Genomic DNA, 18,732 nt, shown 5'->3' on the forward strand with positions numbered 1-18,732 from the left:
AGTCAGAGGTTTTTTGCTTTTTTTTTTAATAGCCTAGTTTCATAAGCTAAAATAGCTGACCCTGCCTCCATTAGTAGGTTGGAGTGGATGATCCACTAAAGCCCCTTCCAACCCAAATTGTCCTGTGACCCTACAAAGCAATTAAACTCTCAGTCTACCCCTCCACTTTAAATAGCTTTTGGACTTGACTGATTTCAATCCAGCTTGGCAAAGGGCTATTAAAAGATAATTAAGGTCCTGGAAGTTTTTTTTTTTAATTTGGGTTTTTTTTTGGGTTTGTGCTTTTTTTTAAGTTATAGCAGGATAGAGAAGAAAGATTAAAAGTAGATTGTTCCCCCCTCCCCCTTCCTGGGAAAAGCAGACAGATTTCACATCTCAAATGCTATTTAGCAACAGCACATACATCAACCAGCCTATTTCCTTCAGCTGTTTATGACTATGACTCAGATAAGTCAAAGACACCAAGTCTCACGCAACAGCCCCATTTTCCCCTCCTCAAGAGGATAACCTTTCTCCAGAGGTGCTCACACCCTGATCTAGCCCACATCATGCAGAAGTAATGGTCACCCACAGCTGCAGCTCCAAGCTCTGCGACTCTCCGGCACACACCGAGATAGACCCCATAGTCCTAAGGGACCACAAAAAACCCCCAGAAGTGGCTTAGACAAAACCTGGGGGAGCTACCACATACTTTTGTGTCACTGGCAGAGATAAGTTGCATTTTTCGCTGCAGTTTCATGCCCGAGATAGCTGTTACATGCTCTGGCAATTTTCCTCTTGAAAACAGCCACACATACTTCAGACTTCACAGAAACTTCGAGGTGCTCTCACGCCCTAGAAGGTTTTCAAGCCCGAGGAGAGGTACAAGGCAGATTTGAAAGCGAGATTGGGCCCTCAGTCAGCAAAACATCCAGGTTTCTAAGGCCACTATCTCACCCTGGGCCGGCCGAGGCGGACAGTTGGAGAAACGCAGCACGAGCCGCCCTCGGGGCGACAGCTGAGGAGCTCCAACCCCTGCCTGATGGCCGAGGATGCCTCGCCAGGGCTCTGCTTTCGGTGTCGGCATCGGCGAGGCACACCGGCTGCCTGCAGGTAAGTGGATCAGAGATACTGGGATCCCTCGCCATAAACCAGTGAGCATTTCCACACAGGAGCCACAGGTCCAGGTTTGTACCTTTCTGGTTCCCCCTCCCTCTCCTGATGTGGGATAAAATGCAGCAGAGATTGAAAGGTTTAAGGAAGTCCCACATATTTATTTATGTATATATTTATGATGCAGGCAAACCCAAAACATTAAAAAAAGTCTTCCCTCCTCTGACAGGCTGCACATGAGCATGGCACATGTAAGCATGCCACGTATTTCACTCACAGCAGCCGGGAGACTGGCTATTTTCTTAAATCTCCATATCCTGATCCCTTGCTGCAGTGGACATGTATGTGGGGTACTGTCCCGTCCCCCCCCCCCCAAGGCAATATCACAGCTTTTTTCACAGCTCCTCAGCCTCACGTGCCAGAACTGACCGACCTGCCCGCCACACTGGCACATTTGGGGAGGCAGGGAAGGCCGGGGGTGCAGGGGAACAGGACTGCGGTGCCCCGTGCCTGCCCGGAGCAGGTGGAGTTCAGTACCATCACGCAGTTTGCAGGTGGGCAAGGAAAAAAGGCAGGAGTTATTCTCCATGTCCCATCATTCACGGCAGGGCTATGCCTGTTCCTGAGAAAAATCCCATTCGTGTCCATCCTGAGATTTTTGGCTCCCTCAGTCCTACCTGTCCTCTTCTGTTTCCACTTATGCCTCCCAGGAAAAAAAAAAAAGCAGGGAGAAAAAAAAATAATCAGCAGAGTAGTGGCAGTACTGAGAAAATCTAAAAGGCCAAACTGACACCTCGTTGTATCGAGTAGTAATTCATCGATCCCACACCAATCACACATTGCACAAGGGCGTATTTCTGTATGCAACGGAGAGCAGCACCGCTGGGCTCCCGCAGGCTGTTACTCTTCTAGAGAATTCCCGTAACCTCTTGGAAAGGTTCAGAGCTGGGGAACCCAGCCAGGAGGTGCTTGTTTGGCCAGGCAGCTAGCCTCCTACGACAGGCCAGCAAGCTGCCTGGAAAGCCTGCATACCCTGCCCCATTTCCTCTGCACATGCCATTTTTCGAGGCGCTCTCCTGCTGGTCTGCGAGAAGCCCGGCCCCAGGGCCCTGCATGCACGGGATGAGGATCCTGCACAGCCTCTGGTTCTCCTGAGCTCGGGCGCTGCAGCACTTGGTGGCTCCCACCTCGAAGGGTCTCGCTCCCAGCCGTGGCAGCGGCACCCTGCCGGCAGGGCTTACACCATCTTCCAGCTCAAGTCTGCTGCATTGTGTACATGGTAGCATCCTCCCCTACGCCTCACCAGACACCTCCAGCCCTGCCTCAAAAATCTCGCAGAAAACCAAAAGGCATCACATTTTGGTTTGCAGGAAGCACAGGCTGGCCACACCACCCTCCTTGTGGATCCCACTCTGTTGCCCAGCCAGTGCTAATTACAATTGCTTTGTATGAGCACACTTACACAGGCAGCATTTTGTGCCTGAAAGATCAACAGAGTCCAAGTAACTGCAAAAATAGAATGAGATGCAATAACATCTTACATAAGCTTTGGTTAATAATAAACCCAACTTTACTCAAATCCCAGTGACTCTAGTCCTAGTAGTGACAAGATAGGAGATAACCATGAGAACATATTGAACTATTTACTGTGATTTGATGAGATTATCCTTCCTGCACTTTGTAAACTGTTAATAAGGAAAGGACATATTTGGGGTCCGTCCTCCCCCATTGCTTGGGATTGTTCAGGTAGCTTGAATCAAACATCTGATTTAACAGACTGATCGCAAGTGTTACAGCACAGATTTACGAATTATGTTTTACTAGGAGCCAAAAGACGTAAGTACATACCAAGTAGGATTCTCAGCTATCTGTTGGTTTACCTCCCTCTAAAATCAATGGTAAAACCCTATTTTAAAAAAAAGTAATATTACTTCCACTGGTTGGATAAACTGGGTCCTTTTAAAGTCTGTCCTGGCTATCCTCATGCTTCTCGATTAGACAAGCTGGCCTTTATAAACTATGTTTGCTTCTGCCAAAAAACAACCTGCTTGGTCAGGGAATAAACTGAATTTCTGATAAACTGGATTATCCATTTTGGAGCCCTTTGAACTAAGAAAATATTAGTCTTCCCTCCCGCCCCTTAGCGATTGTAACAAGGGTCTGAACTACTGTCATGGAAGTTTACAAAGCTACCTGAGAACAGGCTCTAGCCTGCCTGTTCCCCCTATTCAGGAGATGTTATTCGAGGAAAATGTTAAATAGATACTATTATCAGCCATACCTATCCTCTTCTGCCATGGAGACAGTAATGTTCTAGGACAGGTTAGAGACAAAAAGGCATCCAAGCCTTCAATAGCTAGGTGACTAAGAACACACATTCCAGGGGCAAACAAAGGAAAGGAATTTAAATGCATTGAAGTGCAACAGTCTCAGCCTCAGAGATATTAACAAAGAACATGCCCTATAAAGGAATTTGCAAGGTCACAACCTGGTAAGGATATTCATATTCCTTCTAGACACTGCCAACTGGATTTGCAGGCTTCTCTAATGCCTGTTCTAAGTTACACATTGCTTCAAGTTTTGGTGTCTCAAAAATACACGTGCTGGTGCATCCATAGCACCTGTAACTAATGCAAGTTATTTAGATACATTTGTTAAAAGCAAAACAAAAACATACATTTGCTTATATCAGATCATCTGTTTTTCCTCACTTTGATGACAGAAGTCCAACCCAGATGTTAATTACAGAGAATACTTCAAAAGCAAAGGCACTTCCCAGAATAACTTTGGAAGAAGAACGGAACACTCACTTTTCAATTACAAGCTGAATTTAACATTTTTGACCATGTCTCTATTTTTGGCAACTTACACCTTTGCTGTTGTTCTGTATACTGAGTGGGGCAAGGAGTATTTGTAGAAAGATAAAATTAAAGCATATGCACTGACATAATGAAATACTTCCATAACGTATGAAAAAGGCGATAAATTTTAACAGTCCAAATAGTGTATTTTTCTTTGAAGTGTTAGACTTCATAACTTTAACAGTGTTCTAACAAATTTTTGATGCTTCTTTTTTAAAAAAAGGAACACACATGCGTACATGTCATGGTAACAGCTAGCATCTCAAAGTCATCGTGGAGGGAGCGTTCAGGTTCAGATGTGAGCAGCAGCACTGCAGTGTGCGTCCATCAGACAGAGTATGGGAGCAGGTATCACTGGATCACAGCATGACCTCGAGTAAGTTATTTGACTGCTCAGCTCCTGTTTCTCAGTTTGTGAAATGGGAATATTAATGTTTAACTACCTCAATAAACCAATATATACACATGAATACTGAAAAGGCCATGGTACTTCCATGTTAGAAATACAAGTGAGTACATGGGAGCTCCTTTTACCAAGAATTTGACCCTTTGCCATTCCCACCCCCCTCCAAAAAAAATTGTCTAGAAGAATGACACAAAATTGACACAAGGCCTCACAATGAGGATGATTTGGGGATTTAACTTATCAAAGAGAAGGTCAAAAGTTAACTTGATCACAATCTACAGGTACTTATACAAAGAGAGTAGCTATAACTAGAGGGCTCCATCTCTTAGACAAAGGCAAAACAACTACTAGAAATTCAAATTACCCAAGGCAGCAATGAACAGGCCAGCAGCAACAATCTTCAGATCAAGGCTGAAGAGCATAAATTTCTGAGATACATGCTAGGTGACTGGGTTACCTGCAGGCATCGCTGGCCAAGATCACACATGCATTCTTTGCAGAGGGGTCAGATTAGAGTATCTTAATGCATTCTTCCAGCCGCTATCTAGAAAATTATTTTTTAAACAGCACAAATTGAAATAAAGATCTAAGAGGGCATCCTTATCCAAGGGCTGGTAATAACTCAGGAAAAACTCAGACTGAAGCACTAACATTGGCTAGAATGTTATTAAAGTTTCTGTAGCGACCACTGAAGTTGATAGTTCTAACATCAGCTCGGTATGGCTTAAAAATGGCTTTCTTGGAGGTGTGTGTGGGAAACAGGATGGTGATTTTTGCCAGGAAGGGGTGGTGAGGAAGGCAGACAGCTGAGGGCAGCCCCACAGTGCTCCACTTGGTATGGGGGAGGGAAGGAGGGACAGGTAGAAGAAAATTATTGTGTGTCAAAAGCCTGAGGAATGAGAGCAAAGGTTTCATGTCAGCTATCTCACTACTGGGAATACTCTGCTTCTTTCACCTGTAAGCAGCCTGTCTTCTTTCCCGATGTGAAGCCTTTGTGTGGGAATGCACAAGAGCCTATTTGTTTTCCCCTTGTCCTCTCATTTTGGGTAAAGGCGGGTAATCAGCGCTCACCAAATCTTTTGAACAATTAATCCAGCTGGAAATAACTGCATGAGGTAGATGGTAAAGGACAAAAGACAGTCTTTTTGGACCCACAGTTCTTTCAAACAGAGTTTATCAAGCCTAGGAAATCAAAGCCCTGCACTGTTAGGCTGCTCTTATCCATCCCCATCACAATTAAGAAGACTCCAGCACCTACAGGCAACTTCACTCAGTAATGCAGGCAACTCTGAAAGGGCTAAGGAAAGTTAAAACTACAGCTGTAAGCAGAGATGAATTTGGATATTCTCACCTAGCCTGTTATTCCTTCAAACATCCCAGAGCTGCAACCAAGAGCCATCTTCTAGATGCATGCCCCCTTCTTCATACAAATAATTAGGAAAAAAAAAAAATCTCCCAGAAAGTACTGCCCAATTCCCTGGAAACTCTCCCCTTTGGAGTTAGATGTCTAAACAGATTGCCTTTCCATGAAAAACTGAGACATTCAGGCTCCAAATTAACAAGGGTTAAAGGAGTGCTCTGTTTGGATACAGAGGACTTGGGTTTAACCCCTCCTCTTCTGTGTGATTTAGAACTTAAATATGAATGTATGCCATTTAACTCCTGGAGACTCAACAGGCTACTGCATCCTAAAAGCACTCTGGAGCAAATACTAGCGAAGATTATGTTGAAATGATGCACTGCCTGCAGTATCACATTCCAAAGTGTCACATTATTTACTGTAAACATCCATGAACTACATGTACTCTTATCTCCCGATTCAAAGGTAGCTGGCTGCAGAGACCAACAGAGACAAAACCACAAACACAACATTATGTGTTTTGCTATTTACTTTCCATCATTTACCAACACAGATCCATACTCAACTGGCAAGGGATCTGGTTTGGGTTTTTTTGGTTTCTTTTTGTTGTTGTTGTTTTGGGGTTTTTTTATTTGTACAAAATTGGAAGTTTGTAAAGTCGCATAACTTTATGTTGCTATGTCAACAGTAAATAAGAACAGCTTTGAGTAAGCACTGTGCGTCTGACCCATTTAAATGCTCAATCTACTCTTCAGTTATAAAAGCAATTAATTCAACCTTTTTACATATTGCAATTACAACACCCCTCAGTGAAGAGGTTGGATGGAATCCTGGTGAGGGATGTGAATGTCTGTGCAACATGTTGAGTCCCATTAAAAAGTTCTGGGAACTGCTTCAGATGACACTTATGATCCCAGACCTCTTGTCAAAAATCCTCTCTTTCCAAATATTTCACAGAAGTCAGAAGAACACAGTTTCTAGGAGGCACTTCAAATTGGCTTCAGTGGAAGCTGGGCACCTACCAGTCATTAGGAGACAAATTATTCCCCACTTGTGAATCTCTCAAGTACAGGGTATTTGTATGTCTACCATCAAAGGAAAAGGGCTTTCCTCATTTTGGGGAGCACATTCATGTGTGCTATAAGCTCAGCAAAGTACAGACCAAGTTCTGCATTGTTCACATTCCCTGTGCAACACATCTGAGATAATCAGGGCTCCACAAGAAAGTAAATTTGGTTCCTTAAATATGAAGTATACTTTACCTGGAACAGATGTTCCGTGTCTGTTAGTGATAATCAAGTATAAAAAGAGAGGAAGACTTAGAATGCAGGTTTTCCCCTCACCCCCCTCCTTCAGCATCCAAGAGATACTGTTCTGCAGCAGCCTCAGGCCAGAAGAGGCCAGGCATCTTCTTGCTGGCCCAGACTTCCCTGGTTCTGCATTTGCATCCACCCAGATGCCCAGACTGACCTAATTCTGGCTAGCCCCAGCTGCAATCACAGTGTAATCCAGAAACTAGCAAGTGATAGCTAGGCCTCCTGTGTCCAAACAGGTAGGCATGTCCTGAATGCACCTAACACATCAACAGGGTAAAATAAAAATGCATCTGCTTGGTCTTAGAGGCGAAAGTTAGGGTACTAAGTAGCACCATCCAGCTTCTGTATAACAGCCTAGCAGTTAGACACAAGAGAACACAATCGCAGGGCTGATCCCTCCTTTAGAAATTGCGGCATCATACAGGCAGGAACGCAAGGGTCAAAATACAGCCTGATCTGTCATATAGTGTTTAGGGTACTCGAGCAAGAGCTCTGCTTTTGCATCTTGCTCACTACACTAATGCAAACAAACAGAAGTAGTGCAGGGACACCAAGTAAGGGGATGGACCCTACATATGATTTAACTAGAGAGCCCTGTTCCCTCTTATCTCTGCAGTGGCAGGATTTCAACAGGCAACACCTGTCAGGAGACACCCAGGCCTTCCTCCTCAGTGGCAGGAGATACCTGTTTGGCCACTGCAACATAGGGATGTGAAGAAACTGGTTCTCACCACTTTATCGGAGAGCATTCCTACCTCCAGACTGCTGCAAAATCGATCAGAATCACTTCCACTTCTTCCATCATACCATATCATAAAAGAGGGATCTAATCTTATAGATCCCCAATGGATGACCAGATTTCTTTGCAGCTCTAGCTTTAGTTGACCATACTTTGTTATTGGTAGGATTATGGATACACCCCAACACTTAGCATTTCTTAGCAACTGATTCTCTAAGCAGATCATGTTTAGCAAGCGTTTGGCTATTCTGAGCTGAACTGTGCTCAGTTTTGGCCACCAAAATACCTGGCACAGGTATTTGGACTGCACACAAAAATTACTGAAGGTAGACTTCAGAGCATGCAGTGGAAAGGTATCCAAGTGTTACTGAGTACGCAGCATATGAAGGATTTTCATTTTCCTTGTCTTCCCCTTACCTTGACTTGTCCTAAAACTAGCAGTTATTAAAAGAAATCACTCTTACCCAGTCGGGCTACATTTCTAAGGCGGCAATGACATTTTGTGACTGTAAAAAGCACTTTTGGCTTCATCTAGTCAGATAAAGATAACCAAACTCTTAGGCTCCTGACTATGCATGCTAATGAGCCCTGACAAGGGGGGACAGATGTGTCTCTAGCCTATTCAAGAGTCACATTTGGTGAATCTCTAGCACAACACATACTGCTCTGCTGCTGTAATCACGCTCCTGTGTTGTGATTTGACAGGCACGCCTCCCAGCAGCAATACCAACTTTAGCAGCCCCTTGTCCCTTTTCCTGACTCTTTTTCATTTGCTCTTCAGTGGCTTTCATTCACATTATACTGGTACACTTGCCCACACAGCTGTGCCTTCAGCCAAGTGAGAACTGACTCAGGTTAAAAACAGCCTATCAAAAAGGTTTAGCTTTAACACAGGGGTATTCATAGTTTAGTCCAATCAGCACAGCTCTACTCTGTACCAGTAAAAGGGGAATAGAAAGTAAATGGGAGGATAAGCAAGCTGTGTCTGGGAAAGGTATGCCCAGTCTCCTCCCACAACTTGCACCTTGCCCTCAGTCTATCTTGCTGCCACCCAGCCCTAAATGGTGTTGTCAAAAGCCAAACAGGAAGACAAAGAGGAGATGTGGATGGTAAGTTCTGGGTTATTAAGCTGCTGGTTATACACACCAAGAGCCCTCTTGCTTCCCCTACAGAAGGGGCAAAGACAGGCCAGAATCGTGAAGAGAGAACCTCTCTGCCACCCCTCAGAGGACCACTGCCCCACCAAAGCCCCATGCCCTCTGATGCCACTCCAGTCCTCCTATTCTGCAGAACCACCCAAAGGGGCAATAAAGACAAACATTACCAAGAACTCTCTACCTCCAAATTTGCTCTCCACTTTACCTCTCAATTTTATTTTTTTTGTTAGTCAAACAAAGGACAAAAGGTGGGGAGAGAGGGATTAAGAGGCCTCTGTTCAGAAACGCACATCCATACCAAAATGAAGACAGCAAGTGAGAAACCAAAGGTTCAAATATGTAATTAAAGAACCTTGTCCTTATAGCTCCAATCGTTAAGTATGAGCTTCACTGTTTTTAGGAGTGTTTCACACTCTAAACAAAACCACCCTTGCTCTTAGTCACAGAGATACAACCACGTGACTTGAAACTAAGATGAAAAAAAAAAAAAAAGGTCCAGCACCAAATGGCACAAGAATCACTGAGAGAGCAGTTTGCAGTTTTAACTTAGTTTTTATAGTCTTGATTTTTGGAAACTGGGGGGAAAAAAGCAAGAGACAAACTAGGCTACCTAAAGGAGAAAGAAAATGGAGAGAGATAGAACAGAAAGCAAAGGATTGAATCAAAGATGAATCAAAGAGGTATTTCTCAATCTGTGGATTGAAAGACTTCAGTGGATTGTCCAAACAACTAAGGGAAAGAGACAACTCATGAGCCTTTTTTACTTATGCAAGCAAAAACCACAAAGTTGAGCAAATATAGGCAATATTCAAAATGTAGTCTAGCATTCAGTTTGCATTTGAAAGAAGATTGTCTGCAGATTTTTCTCCCCTAAAAAATTTGAGAAGCCTTAACTTAGGGGACTGGAGTGTTTTAAATCTTATATTAATAGAATTTGAGGGGATGATTTAAAAAAAAAGTGTCCTTCAAGGAATAAGAGGTTATTATATAATTCTTCAAAAAGTTCAATCTCAAAGATTGCCACAATGGCAAAGACATGCAGCGGAGATGTTTCCCGACATTTAGTAAACACTGCTACTCAGCTATAGCTTCCTTTCTTCAAGTTAATTCTGGTTCATAGAATTGACATATAAAGCATTGTAAGAAGGCAAACTTTTACAGAAGCATAGACCAAGAAAAAGAAATCTAAGTCGCTTTGCCTTTTAGACTTTTCTATTTGCACTTTCTTGTTGCATTTTTGTAGGGAGTTAAATTTGGAGGAGACAGTGCAACTGTAAGAGAGTATTTGGCCTCTAAGATCCTGCATCTATAAGCTCTCTGAGATCAAGCCACATGAGTGTAAATCCTCTCTCACAGGCTCCAGTTTCACAGACACTTCTGCAGCTGGAATAAGCCAGCAATGCTAGTTATAGAAGTCCTCCCACCACTGTCCTGCATAGCTTCCTAGTGTAGCAGAAGGGCTGGCCTCAGCCTGGTTTGAAAGTAGTTCAGACGGCCTTTCTGTCACTGCACTGCGACAGAAAATACAGCACAAGTTCCCTGGGTCACTATGACGCAGTTTCCCACACAGAAACATTCACATCTTTTCAAGTGCCAATACAGGGAAATCGCCTCTAGACGAAACTCGAGCAGTAAAAAGAAAAATATAGAAGCAAAGAGGGTGGACTGAAGCCAGTGTACTAGCTTTCTTCTATTCTCCAGCTGACAGCAGCTCAGGACACCGTCCACCACATCATGTTAATGGCAATTGCACTGGCAGCCAACAAGCAACCCAAGGCAGGCTCATTATCAGAACTGCTTCATTTATGTGTCCAATCGCAGTCTGTCCCACGCCAAGAACTATCACAGACAATCCTACTACCTTCCTTATCCTTTCCACAGGCTCTCGGACAAGGAGCGAAGCCCTCATCATTCAAGTTAGCGCCTCACCACAAATGCCCTCCTTTATCAACATCAAGCCCAAGTTTTAATCCTTTAGCCTTTCTTCACTCCAGGTGCTGCAGGGCAGATCTACCACAGATGCTACACCTGTTGCGAGGATAACCACAGAGGCACAAGCAAACATTTCACCTTCTGTTAGAAAAGGGAAACATTTGCAGTTAAACTAAGGATAAACTGTATGCAAATGAAGCTGGCCTGAACCTTCACCCATTAATTATATTTCAATCCTTCAAAGAGACAGGGATGTATTAGTAATAGGTAGTTTTTGCACACAGTTTTTGCAGGCAAAACATAGCCCTGCACATTCCACTTGTCTCTACATCTAACCCACCAGCCTCCTCTGCCGCTGTGGAACTGCTAAAGCACACCAAAACTTCACCTACAGCTCTTTCCTCTGCTCTCTCATCATCCCCATGGTGAGAAAGGGGCAAGAATAGGCTGATCCTAGTGCCAGAGGATCCCATTTCTTAGCTTTTGTCCTTTTACTACTGAAATCATACAAAATCAGCTGACTGCAGGGCTCAGCCTCTGATCCAGAGCACACATGGGAATGTGCTCATCATATAGCAAATCAGAAGCAGAGATCAGGGAACAGATCTTGAGACTTTACTATAACGTCTATACCTCGAGGTGCAATTTTGTCTTCACTAGCTCCTCTTAATTTTACTTTTCTGATGAAAATTATAATTAAAAATAACCCTACACATCAATATATAGTAAAGTGTAACAGGAGGCTAGTTTCTTCTGCAACTATGATGAGAGGCTGAGGGATATATCCAGTTTATGCTTAAATATAGCAAAGCCTTCACACATTAGTTTTTTTATTATTGCATAAGATTCTTTCATTACATATCAGTAAGTTAATTTCGTAATGTAACAGTAAAGTAACATGCTTTATTTTTACCATACTTTACACTAGCACAGAGCTCACAAAACACAAGGCACCTTGTATTTAGCAGTGATGACTAGAAAACTTTTTTTTTGTGTGCTAGCAACAAGCATAGAGTTTGCATTTGAACAAGGTCTTACACAACAGAAGCCTGACTGAAATTTCTGTCTGCTACTATGAGAAATAGTGGTTACAAACAACCCTAAACCCCCACACTTATTAGAAAAGCATTGGAAATCCTGAATGCTTATATAGACTACATACAGCAGCAAGGAAATACACACCTCACATATCAGAATTTTTACAAGAGAACAATGAATCCTCCTGACATGTTCCAAAGTTAAGTCATTTTTCTCAACAAAGGACCAATTTTGCCAGCCAAGAAGACACAAAGTAGTCACAGGTACAAACAATATTTCTTCCCCTCCCCCTGTAAACTCATCCCTGACACCACCACCACAAAGAACAACTGCACTGCTTGCTGCCCTACCTGTATTTCTCCCAGGGCAGTCCTGCAAACTCACCTCAGGACAGGGACAAGAGCACATCTTCAGACCAAACCTCTCCCTGCACTGAGGGCCGGACCACAGGACTTGCTCAGGGCCTGCCATAGCCACCCCAGCTCTCATTAGCCCCAGCTGCTGGTGCTGGCTTTGGCACTGCTGGAGCTCCTTATGGCCCTGCCAGCTCCACACCGCTGCTTAACAGCCTGCACCTGGGACAGGAGCAAGGTTTCGTCCCCTCCCAATGTGCCTCTTCCCACCTGTTTCGAGGCAAAACCTTCCCAAACCCCAGTGCAGCAGGAGGTGGGTAAAGCTCCTGCCAAAACCTCTTAAACAGGAGTGAAAAGGTTGAGCAATAAGTCACTTCACATGGACAATTGCTACCAGTGATAAAAAATACTATGAGTACTGCAGCTGTCCCTAGGCAGGGAAAATAGCTTTATGTATGTAAAGGTTGAATGAGTAAATCATTAAGTCACTGCATGTAAAACAAGGAACACAACTTTTCCTTAGCATATAGGGTGTTGGGTGGCAGTGGGGAGATAGGCTGGAGAGCACAGTATGTTCAGGTGATGTGGTACGTGGGGTGTTTGGGGAGAAAATAAAACACTCAGGGAGGGAAAAGGAAATGCAACCACTTTTCTGTTTTTTCTCTGAAAGCTTCACAACTCAGCTCCCCTCTTCTCCTGTTGTGATCTTTCTCTCATTAAAAGATCAGCCCTACTCTTTGCTCTGCCAACATCTGATTCCCTCGCCAATGCTTTAACTTTTTCCCAGACTACCTTTTACACGAAGAATCAACTCTTGCTTTGTAGGCACCATCTTCAACGTCTCTCTCAGCTCTGCGTAACGCACATCGAGCACTGCAGTGTGCTGACAGCTATGGCTGCAGCTATTGGTTTTGAGTCTACATTTGCAAATACAGCCCCTCTATTCCTTCCTCTGCTTTTCTCATCTACCTGCTCGCTCTTCTTTTTAGATGAGAAATGGGCAAGAACTACCATGTTACCTAAAAACGTAGATCCTTCATGTGGTGCAATCCTGAGCTGCTTGGAAATATGGTTATCAGCAGAGAATAAAGGTTAATATTTCAAGTGGGCTGTGTTACTTTATTCTCCACCAATCATATCTGGGCTTGCAGCAGCTTTTCAAATGGGAAGTATGAGTCAAATTCAGCAGAAATGCAAAGATTATTCTTCAGAAACAAGTTAGTAATTGAACGGTCATTCCAGTATTATAGTTTTCACTGCCATGGTATTGTGTGTGGGTGAAACATCATGGAAACTTCATGCTCAGGGTAGAGAGAAAAGCCAGGAGAGAGAAAACACAGGACATAGAAAATTAACCTGAGACATTTCCAGGGTGGATGATGCTGTGCACATTTCACAGACAGAATGGAGGCATCTGGAGCTGACCTAAGTAAGGACTGCTAGACTTCAGTTCATAGAACCAGCAGTTCCTTTGCTGGCTTTGCACAGTTAGCACACTACTTCAGAAACAGAAAGATGTGGTATCTGAACATACTTACTGCACTGTCAGACACTGGAAGGCACTAATACAGGCTGCTGAGTAGAAACTTTGAATCCCCGCAAAGCAGACAAACTGATGCTCACTTTGCCACTCCTAATTATCATTGCATAACACACAAAAGAAAGAGATGACAATACATGTTTTTGAAAACATATCACCATAGCAGATGTCAGCCCTTCTTTTCCATTGTACTTATGCCTATTGTACACCCAACAATGAAATCATCTGTCACTTCAGCTATCCTCAGGAGAGAGAGTTGTATATATTCACACTGACATGTCAAGCAACAAGTAAATTTGATGGATATCAGCAATATTAAAACTTAGAGTAAAAGGAAAAAACGTGCACTTCTAGATCCTTGTAAAAAAATTCCTTCTTTTATAGCTTTCAAATTTCAATTGACCAAAGAAAAGCACAGGAAGGGGGAAAAAATAAAAAGGGACATGACCAGCAGCACACTGGAGAAGACACGTGATTAAATCCTGGCTAGATGCCTCCAAGTGCTGCAGTCCAAATAACATTGTTAAGGGCGTCACTTGTTTAAACAACCGAGCTCGCAGGTCTCTAGCAAGCACCCCACTCCTTTACACTTCCCAGTGCAGGAATATCACCAATACTGCGAATCCTGGCCCTGCCCAACTCTGCCAGTGACCTGCACCTGTGAAGCACGTGTGTACTTGTTCTCACCCTGCCCCATGCTCCCTCTGCCTCGCAGCAGGAGAGGATGGTTCATACGCTCCAGGGGGGCAAAGCAGGGCAGGCCAAAAAACAAGACGCTCAAACCGTGCAGAGGTCAGAGGAAGCAGCTGCTGGGCTCTCACCAGCAGCACAAACTGGCAGAGGGAATAGCATGCACGACCCAACGCCATCAGGAAAACAGCCACCAGTCATCTAAAAACAATAGGAGACCAAGTGTCAGGGATCTTCTCATCCTCTCCCAAGCTGGGGTAAGAGATTAGTATTTTCCTCATCCACAGCCTCAAAAGGAAAGGAGAGGTAGCAGAGTGCTGACCTTATTCCAGAAGCTGTGGGGAAAAGGGGATGAAACGGTCCCTCCTCTGACAAGCTCAGTTGCTTCTCTGAGGGTTCTGGAGTATTTACAGCACAAGCGTATTAGGACCCGGGGCAATTATATTTGAGACTCTCTGGTATCAAAGTCATAAGTTTGAGGAATCACCCTGTTAAACTCCTAGCAGGAGACTACATCTGGTCTGTTCTTTATTTACACGATATACAGTACCATCACAGAACAAAATCCCCGCAATGTGGTTTTTCATTGGTAGTTTCGGTATCAAGATGGATTTCTTAATTTAGGGATAAGTTTGCAAGGCCAGTTCATCTGTCTTTCCACTGTGAATCTCAAACGCATTTCTCATCTCCAAAGAACAGCAGAGGACTGATCAGTAGTCATAGCAGCTACTGACAAAACTACAAGGATTTGGATTAATTTTTTGCCTCCCTGTTTGCATAGATCTACTTTGAAAAATATTTCAAAGAGTTGATTTAGTGTTTGGTCATTGGGCATCTGTGACAGAAGATGACTAAGTGAATCAGTAGTTCCTTTCACTTATAATCACTCATTGTGGGTATTGGGTAGCAGTTGCACAAAAGTGTATGGCTACTTTTATTCTACATGGAATCGAGCTTTCAAAGCAAATGGAGGGACAAATGTTGCTGCTCAGAACACCCATTAGCCTCCTAATCAAATCTCTCTTTGAAATCCAAAGTGGTGCGTTCCAAGAGCACATGCTATTGACTGCAATACTGTGAAAAGTGGCTGGCTCACATGCAGGATTGTAATTTTGGTAAATCTGTTTCCTTTAACATACTTACTTTTTGCAGTGAGGAAGAAAAGGGGTTGTGGGGAAGAAAAAGGGTGTGAGGTAGCAAAACAAGGCAGAATGCCAGCATTTTCTTTCAGTCAGTGTTTGTACCTATTAAAACATTTTGCCAAATCAAAGAAATGAATTACCGCACTCTTTCTGGAGTCTGATGCAAGTCTTTTTGCTCACTCTGAGCCTGCAGTCAGCTGGTATCATTTTGCAGGCTAGGAGAGCTGTGATTTACAGTCTGGGGGATATGAACTCAACAGTTGGATCACAAGTTTTGGAACTTTCAAAGCACAACATTGGACGTCTGTTCTTTCAGGACGCCTTTTGGCAGATGGCGGTAGCCAAGGAAATTCACCCAGCCTTCCACTTCCATTAAATGTTGGCTGGTGGGTAACTAGTGCTCTGTGTTTATATATAGTTGGTAGTATCATCATTGTTCTGTGCTCCTGTAATGAAACAATTTCTTCTCTGCTCCTGCTGTGAATGACACTGAATGAATTGTATTATCTTAGCCAAAGTCACAGCAGGCACTGGGTCAACGGGTAAAACTGTCCAATGTAGGAAGAAATCTCACCCAACAGCTCAATCTCCAGCTGTTGACATGAACTGGAAAAAAAAAAAAAAAAAGAATGATGGGGAAAGAGATAAAACTAGGTTGAAGGAAAAAGAAATTAATAATATCAGTGGGAAAATACCCAGAAATGGACTAAAACCAAAGCAAGACAAACACAAAACAGTCAGATAGGTAACTTTTGAATTTCCACATTATTGAGGAGAATGGGCTGCAAATAGCTTAGTATTTTTGCAGGGCTCTCTGAGATACTGAATTTCACATCTTGCATGCCCTCCACTCCAGTGAATTTGAGTACTCTATTCCCTCCCGAGACTTGAGGATGCTGTGCATATCACAGATCAGGCTCTCTGTTCACTTGCTTTAAACAATCGGACCCAACCTCCCAACATCTTACTAGCCAAGGCTGTAGCTGAGCTGTGAGCCAGTGGCTCAGAAAGGGCTGGTAAATCCCCATCCCAGTCCATGGGAAGCACAGAAACAAAGATAAGTTTCAGCAAAGTAGCTGCTAGTTCATCAGGTCTTTTGGTGAAATACTAAGCATGCTCAGTTCTTCGAATATTGCTGCAGAGGTACTTACTGATGATCTATGATATCTGCCTGGAGCCTCTGGGGTCTACATCTTGGGAAAAAAGCCAAGAATGTCTGTTTGTCAAAAAAAACCAAAACCAACCACAAATCCCCTCTACTAAAACGTTACAGTTTTGTCAGCCCCATAATTTAGTACTTTCCACACCCAGCAAGTAGGAGAGTGGGTGCTGACCTGCACCGCTTCTGCAAGCCCATAGGATCTCTTTGGGAGACTGCAAAGTGCAGCAGGAATGTGTGCCTGTGATCGCACAGTCCCTAGCATAACTCTGGATTCTGGTCCAAGCGTGAAGGCTACAGGGAGTATGCTAGTAGGTCCTACCCAGATGGGTGATGTCGTTCATGTCTGAGTGGGAAGAGTGGTTGCCGTTCAGCCCTGAAGGTAACATAGGCTGCTTGCCTGAGGGCAAGACATTCTTGACTGGAATCACTGGCAATTCTTCCCTCACTTTTGTTGGGGGGGGTCATTTTAACTTTTGTATTTTATCTTAATTCCCTATTGAATTTCCCCTGAAAACTGTGGACTTTCTTGTTAGTGGTTTTTTTAAAATGCACCTTTCAAGAACTTAATTTTATCTCTCATTTGAATTGCTACATTTGAACCGCTACCTTTTCAGCAACTGCATCCTCTAATGCATCATGCCAGCGCTGGACCAGCACTGATACCAAGAGAGGGCAACACCCTACTGATTCACCAGCATGGTTTCCTGCAGCACAGGATTGTCCTTTAGTTATTTCTCACCTTTGCAACGGTGTCCCCTGAGCCTGTTTAGTTAAGAAGGGATAAGGTGACCTGATATGAACTGCCCAGCCCCACCACCCCAAAGAACAGTCTTTCCTCTTTCTCCCACCTTGCCATTCCCAGTTCCACAACCACACCACTTGCCTTCAGTGGTCTGGCATGCACCCGACCCTTTTATGAACTAATTCGGCCTTCTAAAATGGCAGAGAACTGACTCATGAAAAACAGTGAGTAGTTTCCTATCAGGTTAGCAAGCTGGATTGTCTCAAAAGAGGTCAGGCAATTGCCAGAGCGAGCACAAAGCCAGCAGTGCGAACAGGAAACTCCAGGAGGCAGGAAGGGAGACTGCCCTCTTTATGCAGTGGAGTGTGCTTAATAGGCTCTGCACATTGTAAATAAGAGTGTGGGTGCTGACCTACACTGTTCCCATAAGAGAGTTTCAGGGAAATGATAAGCGGAGAGGAGGAATGGAGTACGGCACCTACCACACTTGAATCCCGGCTCACAGTGCCCACAAAGTTGGGATCGTGCGGCTGAGAGCAGGGAAAGATGGGCAGGACCGCCTCTTTCAGCCACCATGAGACGACAGGCTGGCTTAACTGTTACAGCACACTACACCTACAAAGACCTTCTAGGCTGAAAAAAAAAAAAAATTTTGCAAAACACCCCTTTTGTCAGCTCGGTCTACCAGTAATATTATGCTAGTTTTCTATTCTGAAAAATCGAGCAAACTCAGAGTTTGAATGTTGATAAATTAAAATATACTCTGAATACAGAAAATATTTGCTCTAGCATAATTTTCTATCTTCTACATGGAAGTTAACAAGTGATTAAATAGATCCCATATTTGTTTTGTTGCATTGTTTTGCCTTATCACCTTTGATGTGTGAAAGTGTTTTTCTTGCACTGATGAATGAACAGGAAACACATGACAGAAAAAAATCAGTGTGTCTATTTTGTACAGTATCACGATGGCAGTGGGCTAAGAGCCATAGACTGGCATTGTAATTCTTTACCTTATGACCTCCCTACCTTTTGTTGATGTTTCCATCATGAAGAAACACACATATTTTCCTTGTGTGAGGACATATACAACACCAATATACAACACCACTGAGAGAGGTCCATTCTATTTTATATTAGAATAATCCACCTCTTTGCTTTTGGGGGAGAAAACCCTAGCACACTATCTGCCCTAGATTTTT

The 18,732-nt window shown here is 43.5% G+C and overlaps 1 long non-coding RNA gene across 1 annotated transcript in view; it reads left to right on the plus strand.

Moving 5' to 3' along the window:
- Window positions 1-814: 814 nt before the first annotated feature.
- LOC140649489 (uncharacterized) overlaps window positions 815-18,732 on the plus strand; it is a 32,584-nt gene continuing 14,666 nt past the window's right edge. Inside the window, exon 1 of the long non-coding RNA XR_012041629.1 lies at window positions 815-1,092. This is a non-coding gene — a long non-coding RNA (uncharacterized lncRNA). The remainder of the gene's footprint in view (window positions 1,093-18,732) is intronic.

Source organism: Ciconia boyciana, chromosome 3, assembly GCF_034638445.1.
Source record: "Ciconia boyciana chromosome 3, ASM3463844v1, whole genome shotgun sequence".
NCBI lineage: Eukaryota > Metazoa > Chordata > Aves > Ciconiiformes > Ciconiidae > Ciconia > Ciconia boyciana.